This window comes from Cryptomeria japonica, unplaced genomic scaffold (assembly GCF_030272615.1).
Source record: "Cryptomeria japonica unplaced genomic scaffold, Sugi_1.0 HiC_scaffold_212, whole genome shotgun sequence".
Lineage (NCBI taxonomy): Eukaryota > Viridiplantae > Streptophyta > Pinopsida > Cupressales > Cupressaceae > Cryptomeria > Cryptomeria japonica.
This window is the reverse complement of record NW_026729034.1, coordinates 162,854-170,000: the sequence shown is the minus strand read 5'-3', so window position 1 is coordinate 170,000 and position 7,147 is coordinate 162,854. Positions and strand designations below refer to the sequence as shown.

The following is a 7,147-nucleotide window of genomic DNA, read 5'->3' as shown; positions in this document are numbered from 1 at the left end:
GGTGCGCACCAAGGAGCGCTCCGAAGTGTGCTCCAAGGTGCGGCGTGCACGAAGTCGGAGCCCGGTTTGCCCCGGGTGCGCACCTCGCGTGCACCTTCGCCGCGGTGGGCACCATGGCGTGCACGAAGTCGGAGCCCGGTTTGCCCCGGGTGCGCACCTCGCGTGCACCTTCGCCGGGGTGGGCACCTTGGTGTGCAGACCTTGGCTGGGTTGCGCGCCCTGGTGGGCACCATGGTGCGCACCAAGGAGCGCTCCGAAGTGTGCTCCAAGGTGCGGCCTGCACGAAGTCGGAGCCCGGTTTGCCCCGGGTGTGCACCTCGGGTGGGCACCTTGGTGCGCATGCCTTGCCTGGGCTGCGCACCAGGGCGGGCTCAAGATGGCACCCGCGTTCCTTTTTTTTCACTATCTTTCAAAACGGAAATTTTAAAATCTCATTTTTTTTTGCCTTTTTCTGGAAATTAGTGAAGGCAGCGCATCAAAGGTGCGCACCTCGCTGCCCACCACGGTGCGCAACGCCGGTGGGCACCCGGGAGTGCTTCGAAGTGTGCTCCAAGGTGCTGCGTGCACGTTGTCGGAGCCCGGTTTGCCCCGGGTGCGCACCTCGCGTGCACCTTCGTCGGGGTGGGCACCTTGGCTGGGTTTGCCCCGGCTGCGCTCCGAAGCGGGGTTATTGGAGCGCCGCCTCTTTTTTTGTCGGAGCGTTTGGTGGGGTTTCTCGCATTGGCTCTTCCGAGGCCCGGTTGCCACCCTGGCGCGCACGAAGTCGGAAGTAGGGTTAATTGCCCGGGTGCGCACCTTTGCCAGGGTGGGCACCTTACCTGGGCTGCGCACCAGGGCGGGCTCAAGATGGCACGCGCGTTCCGTTTTTTTCACTATCTTTCAAAACGGAAATTTTAAAATCTCCTTTTTTTTTTGCCTTTTCTGGAAATTAGTGAAGGCAGCGCATCAAAGGTGCGCACCTCGCTGCCCACCTTGGTGTGCTCTGAGGTGCGCACCCGGGAGCGCTACGAAGTGTGCTCCAAGGTGCGGCGTGCACGTTGTCGGAGCCCGGTTTGCCCCGGGTGCGCACCTCGCCTGCACCTTGGCCGGGGTGGGCACCTTGGCTGGGTTTGCCCAGGGTGCGCTCCGAAGCGGGGTTACTGGAGCGCCCCCTCTTTTTTTGTCAGAGCGTTTGGTGGGGTTTCTCGCATTGGCTCTTCCCAGGCCCGGTTGTTGGGTGCGCTCCCACCCTGGCGCGCGCGAAGTTGGAAGTTGGGTTAATTGCCCGGGCGCGCACCTTCGCCAGGGTGGGCACCTTGGTGCGCACACCTTGGCTGGGCTGCGCACCAGGGCGGGCTCAAGATGGCACCAGCATTCCCTTTTTCTCACTATCTTTCAAAACGGAAATTTTAAAATCTCGTTTTTTTTTTGCCTTTTATGGAAATTAGTGAAGGCATCGCATCAAAGGTGCGCACCTCGCTGCCCACCTTGGTGTGCTCCGAGGTGCCCACCACGGTGCGCAACGCCGGTGCGAACCCGGGAGCGCCCCGATGTGTGCTCCAAGGTGCGGCGTGCACGAAGTCGGACCCCGGTTTGCCCCGGGTGCGCACCTCGCGTGCACCTTGGTGCGCACACCTTGGCTGGGTTGCGCGGCCTGGTGGGCACCATGGTGCGCACCAAGGAGCGCTCCGAAGTGTGCTCCAAGGTGCGGCGTGCACGAAGTCGGAGCCCGGTTTGCCCCGGGTACGCACCTCGCGTGCACCTTCGCCGGGGTGGGCACCTCGGCTGGGTTGCGCGCCCTGGTGCGCACCAAGGAGCGCTCCAAAGTGTGCTCCAAGGTGCGGCGTGCACGAAGTCGGAGCCCGGTTTGCCCCGGGTGCGCACCTTCGCCGCGGTGCGCACCATGGCGTGCACGAAGTCGGAGCCCGGTTTGCCCCGGGTGCGCACCTCGCGTGCACCTTCGGCGGGGTTGCGCGCCCTGGTGGGCACCATGGTGCGCACCAAGGAGCGCTCCGAAGTGTGCTCCAAGGTGCGGCGTGCACGAAGTCGGAGCCCGGTTTGCCCCGGGTGCGCACCTCGCGTGCACCTTCGCCAGGGTGGGCACCTCGGTGCGCACACCTTCTCAATGTTTTCTTGCCTTTTCTGGAAATTGGTGAAGGCAGCGCATCAAAGGTGCGCACCTCGGTGTGCTCCGAGGTGCGAACCCGAGAGCGCTCCGAGGTGCCCACGAAGTCGAAAGTCGGGTTAATTGCATTGTTTTCCCCGGGTGCGCTCCGAGGTGCGCAACATCGGCGCGCACCAAGGAGGGCTCCGAAGTGTGCTCCAAGGTGCGCACGATGGCGTGCACCTCTGGTGCGCACGATTCGGAGCTCGGTTTGACCGGGGTGCGCACACCTTGGCTGGGTTGCGCACCTTTTGTGCGCTCCAAGGTGCGCACGAAGTCGGAGCTCGGTTTGCCCCGGGTGCGCACCTTCGCCAGGGTGCGCACCTTGATGCGCACGCCTTGGCTGGGCTGCGCACCTTGGTGGGCGCCATGGTGCGCACCTTTCGTGCGCTCCAAGGTGCGCACGAAGTCGGAGCTCGGTTTGCCCCGGGTGCGCACCTTGGTGGGCGCCATGGTGCACTCCGAGGTGCCCAAGATTGGTGCGCACCAAGGAGCGCTCCGAAGTGCGCTCCAAGGTGCGCGCGAAGTCGAAAGTTGGGTTAATTGTCCGGTTTGCCTCGGGTGCGCACCTTGCGTGCACCTTCGCCAGGGTGGGCGCCTTGGTGCGCACACCTTGGCTGGGCTGCGCACACCTTGGCACCCGCGTTTCCTTCATTTTAAATTTTTTTTTTTTACAATCTCTCAAGTGGGAAATTCTATAATCTCAACTTTTTTTGCCTTTTCAGGAAACTTTTGAATGGAGCGCATCATTGGTGCGCTCCGAAGTGTGCTCCAAAGCTCTCTCCAGCTGCGTGCACCTGCCCCGGCCGCGCACCCGGCCCCGCCCAGCTTCGCTCACCTGTCCCGGGCGTCTGGTGCGGAACCTTAGAGTAAGAAACATCACCGTGCACCTTGGCCAACGTGCGCGACTCGACCGAGCGCGCACTGGCCGAGGTGCACACCGATTTCACCTGGGTGCGCGCGCAGCACCTCGGGCGCACCGGGGTGCGCGCACAACGCCCGGGTTGCACCGTGGCCTGTGTGCTCGGGGCGCCTCGGGTGCGCGCTCGGTGTCGCCCCCGCGCGCGCGGTAGTGCGGGCAGCGCACCCCGGCCCGGCCCGGCCCCGACGAGAACGCAAACGGGCAAAAGGTTTATTCAAATAGCATTGCGACGCCCGGCGAAAAACTAAAAAAGGGTGCAACACCGGGACTTCCCGGGAGGTCACCCATCCCAGTACTACTCCGGCCCAAGCGCGCTTAACTGCGGAGTTCTGATGGGATCCGGTGCACTAACGCTGGTATGATCGCACCCGTTATGAGCTTGTCGCAGTGTGTACTTAGCAAACCGCGACCCACGTGCGAATCCACCCCGGCCACCCACCCCCGTCGAGGTGCACACCCTCCCTCGCGAAGTGCGCCCCGTTCGCCAAGTGTGAGCCCTGCCCGGGTGCGCGCACCTTGCTAGGGCGTCGGGTGTGCACCCGGCCCGGCCTACGTGCGTGCACCTGGAGGGGGCGTCGTGTGCGTGCAGTGTCCCGTCTGCAACGCGGTGCCCACACACCACCTCGGGCGCAACGACCTGCGCTCACATGTGGGCCGAGTGCACCTTGGTGCATGTTCGGGGCGCCTCGGGTGCACGCTCGATCTTGCCCCGGTGCACCAAGGCGCTCGGTTTGCCCCGGGTGCGCACTTGGTGCAAGGTGGGCACCCAAAATAGGGATCAAGCACCAAAACACAAGTTTCGGGATGCAAAATGGGACCCAAGGACCACAAATGCGTTCCAAGACCCATGATGGGTCCACGAGAACAAAAATGTGTTCCGAGACTTAATAAACAAATATTGGGTTTTAGGAGAAGAAACATGCTCTGATGCCCAAAACGAGAATCGACCCCGAAAAGGCCACAGGCCAAAAGTGGGATGCGAGACAAAAAAAAATGGGACCCGAGGACCAAAATTGGGTTCCCAGGTCGAAGACAGGGCAACCGGACAAGAAACGACCTCTAAGGCTCGAAATGAGTCCCGACGACTAAAACTTGACAAGAAGCACCCATCAGGCACCCAACTCGACACCCATGGGATGCCGACCCACCCGGGCTTCCACCTAGCACACCTTGGCACCCACCCACCCTCGCACCCAACCTCGCACCCAACTTAGCACCTTTGAACCCACATTGGCACTCACCCTGACCCTGGCACCTTGGAACCCACATTGGCACTCACCTTGACCCTGGCACCCACCTTTGCACTCACCTTGGGACCCACCCTGGCTCCCACCTCGGCACCCACCCAGACACCCACCTTGGTTCCTTGGCACCCACCTTGGATCCTTGGCACCCACCCCGACACCCACCTTGGCACGCAACTTGGCTACTTGCCACCCACCTTGGCTCCTTGACGCCCACCCCGACAACCACCCCGTGACCTACCCTGGCTAGGGTTGGTGCACACCCACCCTGGTGCCCACCTTGGCACCCACCCTATGACCCACCTTGGCACGCACCTTAGTACCCACCCCGTTACCCACCCTAGGACCCACCCCGTGACCCACCTTGGCCAGGGTGGGTGCACCCACCCTGGTGCCCACCTTGGCACCCACCCATCCTAGCACCCAGCCTGTGACCGGGCTTGGAACCCAACCTTGCACCCGCACCCGTCTTGGCCAGTGTGGGTGCGCACCCATCCTGGCACCCACGTTGTGACACACCCTTTAACCCACGCACCCTAGCACCCACGTTGGCACCCACCTTGGAACCCAACCTAGCAACTTGGCACCCACCCCGTGACCCACCTTGGCATCCACCATAGCAGTTGCCGACTTGGCACCCACCTCGGCACCCACCTTGACACTTGTGGACCCACCTTGCCACTCACCCTAGCATCGACCCATCCTAGCACCCACCCTGGCACCTTTGCACCCTAGCACTCACCCATCCTAGCACCTAACCTGTGACCCACCTTGACACTCACCCTCGCACCCACCTTGGAACCCAACCTAGCACCCACCCACCCTGACACCAACCCTAGCACCTACCCACCCTTGCACCCACCCTGTGACCCATCTTGGCACCCACCCATCCTACCACTCAACCTATCACCCACCTTCTCACCCACCTTGGCATCCACCTTAGCACCCACCCACACTGGCACCTTGGCACCCACCTCGGGCAAGGTGGGTGCACACCCACCCTGGCACCCAATTTAGAACCCACCGAGCATGTTACCCACCTTGGCACCCACATTGCAGCCCACCCTAGTACCCACCCTATGACCCACATTGGCATCCACACCCTAGCACCCAGGCACCTCGACACCCGCCTTGACACCCACCCTAGCACTGAACCTGTGACCCACCTTGGAACTCACCCTAGAACCCACCCACCCTGTGAACCACCTTGGCATCCACCTTAGCACCCACCCACCTTGGCACCCACTCTAGCACTCACCCATCCTAACACCCAACTTGTTACCCACCTTGGCACCCGCCCTCGCGTCCACCTTGAAACCCACCCTAGCACCCACCCACGCAGGAGCCCACCTTGGCACCCAACCTAACACCCACGCATCCTGGCACCCAACTTGTGACCCACCTTGGAACCCACCCTAGTACCCACCTTTGAACCCACTATATCACCAACCCACCTTGGCACCCACCCTATGACCCTCTTTGGAATCCACCCTAGCACGCACCCACCCTGGCACCCACCATGGAGCGCACCCTAGCACCCACCCACCTCGGCACGCACCTCAACACCCACCTTGGTGTGCGCACTGCGCCAACCTCTCAAAGACCCTATGTGGTGCGCTCCAAAGTGTACACCTTTGGTGCGCTCCAAGGTGCGCACCTTTGGTGCACACCGAGGTGCACACCAAAGTGTGCACCGAGGTGAGCACCAAAGTGCACTCCAGGGTGCACACCAAGGCGTGCACCTTTGGTGCGGTCAATGCAAACGAATTCGGAAGTTGGGGTCGATGTCCTAATCGCTGCTGCAGACTACACGTATGAGAATCGGACAAATAGCTTTATATAGGGGAGGTGTTGCGTTTGATGGGTCGACTCCCCTGGTTGTGTGCACTGCACCAACTTCAAAGACCCTGTCTTGTTTAAGAAGTCAAAAGTTGGGGTGGATGTCCTAATCATTGCTGCAGTCTACGCATGTATGAGAATCAGACAAATAGCTTATATAGGGGAGGTGTTGCATTCGGTGGGTTGACTCCCCTGGTTGTGCGCACTGCGCCAACCTCAAAGACCCCGCATAGCAGAAGAAGTCGGAAGTCGGATTTTGGTGAGCACCAAGGCGTGCACCTTTGGTGCGGTCAACGCAGACGAATTCAGAAGTTGGGGTGGATGTCCTAATCGTTGTTGCAGGCTACACATGTATGAGAATCAGACAAATAGCTTATATAGGGGAGGTGTTGGGTTTGATGGGTCAACTCCCTTGGTTGTGCGCATTACGCCAACCTCAAAGACCTTGTTTTCGTTAAGAAGTCAAAAGTTGGGGTCAATGTCCTAATGGCTCCTGCAGGCTACACATGTATGAGAATCGGACAAATAGCTTATATAGGGGAGGTGTTGGGTTTGATGGGTCGACTCCCCTGGTTGTGCGCATTACGTCAACCTCAAAGACCTTGTTTTCGTTAAGAAGTCAAAAGTTGGGGTCGATGTCCTAATTGCTCCTGTAGACTACACATGTATGAGAATCAGACAAATAGCTTATATAGGGGAGGTGTTGGGTTTGATGGGTTGACTCCCCTAGTTGTTCGCATTACACCAACCTCAAAGACCTTGTTTTCGTTTAGAAGCCGAAAGTTGGGGTCGATGTCCTAATTGCTCCTGCAGGCTACGCATGTATGAGAATCAGACAAATAGCTTATATAGGGGAGGTGTTGGGTTTGATGGGTCGACTCCCCTGGTTGTGCGCATTGCGCCAACCTCAAAGACCCTGCATTGCGGATGAAGTCGAAAGTCAGAGTTTGGTGTGCTACAAGGTGTGGTCGAAGGTGCTCACCTAGGTGTGCACCTTTG

At 60.3% G+C, this 7,147-nt stretch overlaps 1 non-coding gene across 1 annotated transcript; it reads right to left on the bottom strand.

The window, feature by feature from the left end:
* Positions 1-3,316: 3,316 nt before the first annotated feature.
* LOC131868668 (5S ribosomal RNA) lies at positions 3,317-3,435 on the bottom strand. Its single transcript, XR_009367115.1, has one exon. It is a non-coding gene; the product is annotated as a 5S ribosomal RNA (ribosomal RNA).
* Positions 3,436-7,147: the final 3,712 nt, after the last annotated feature.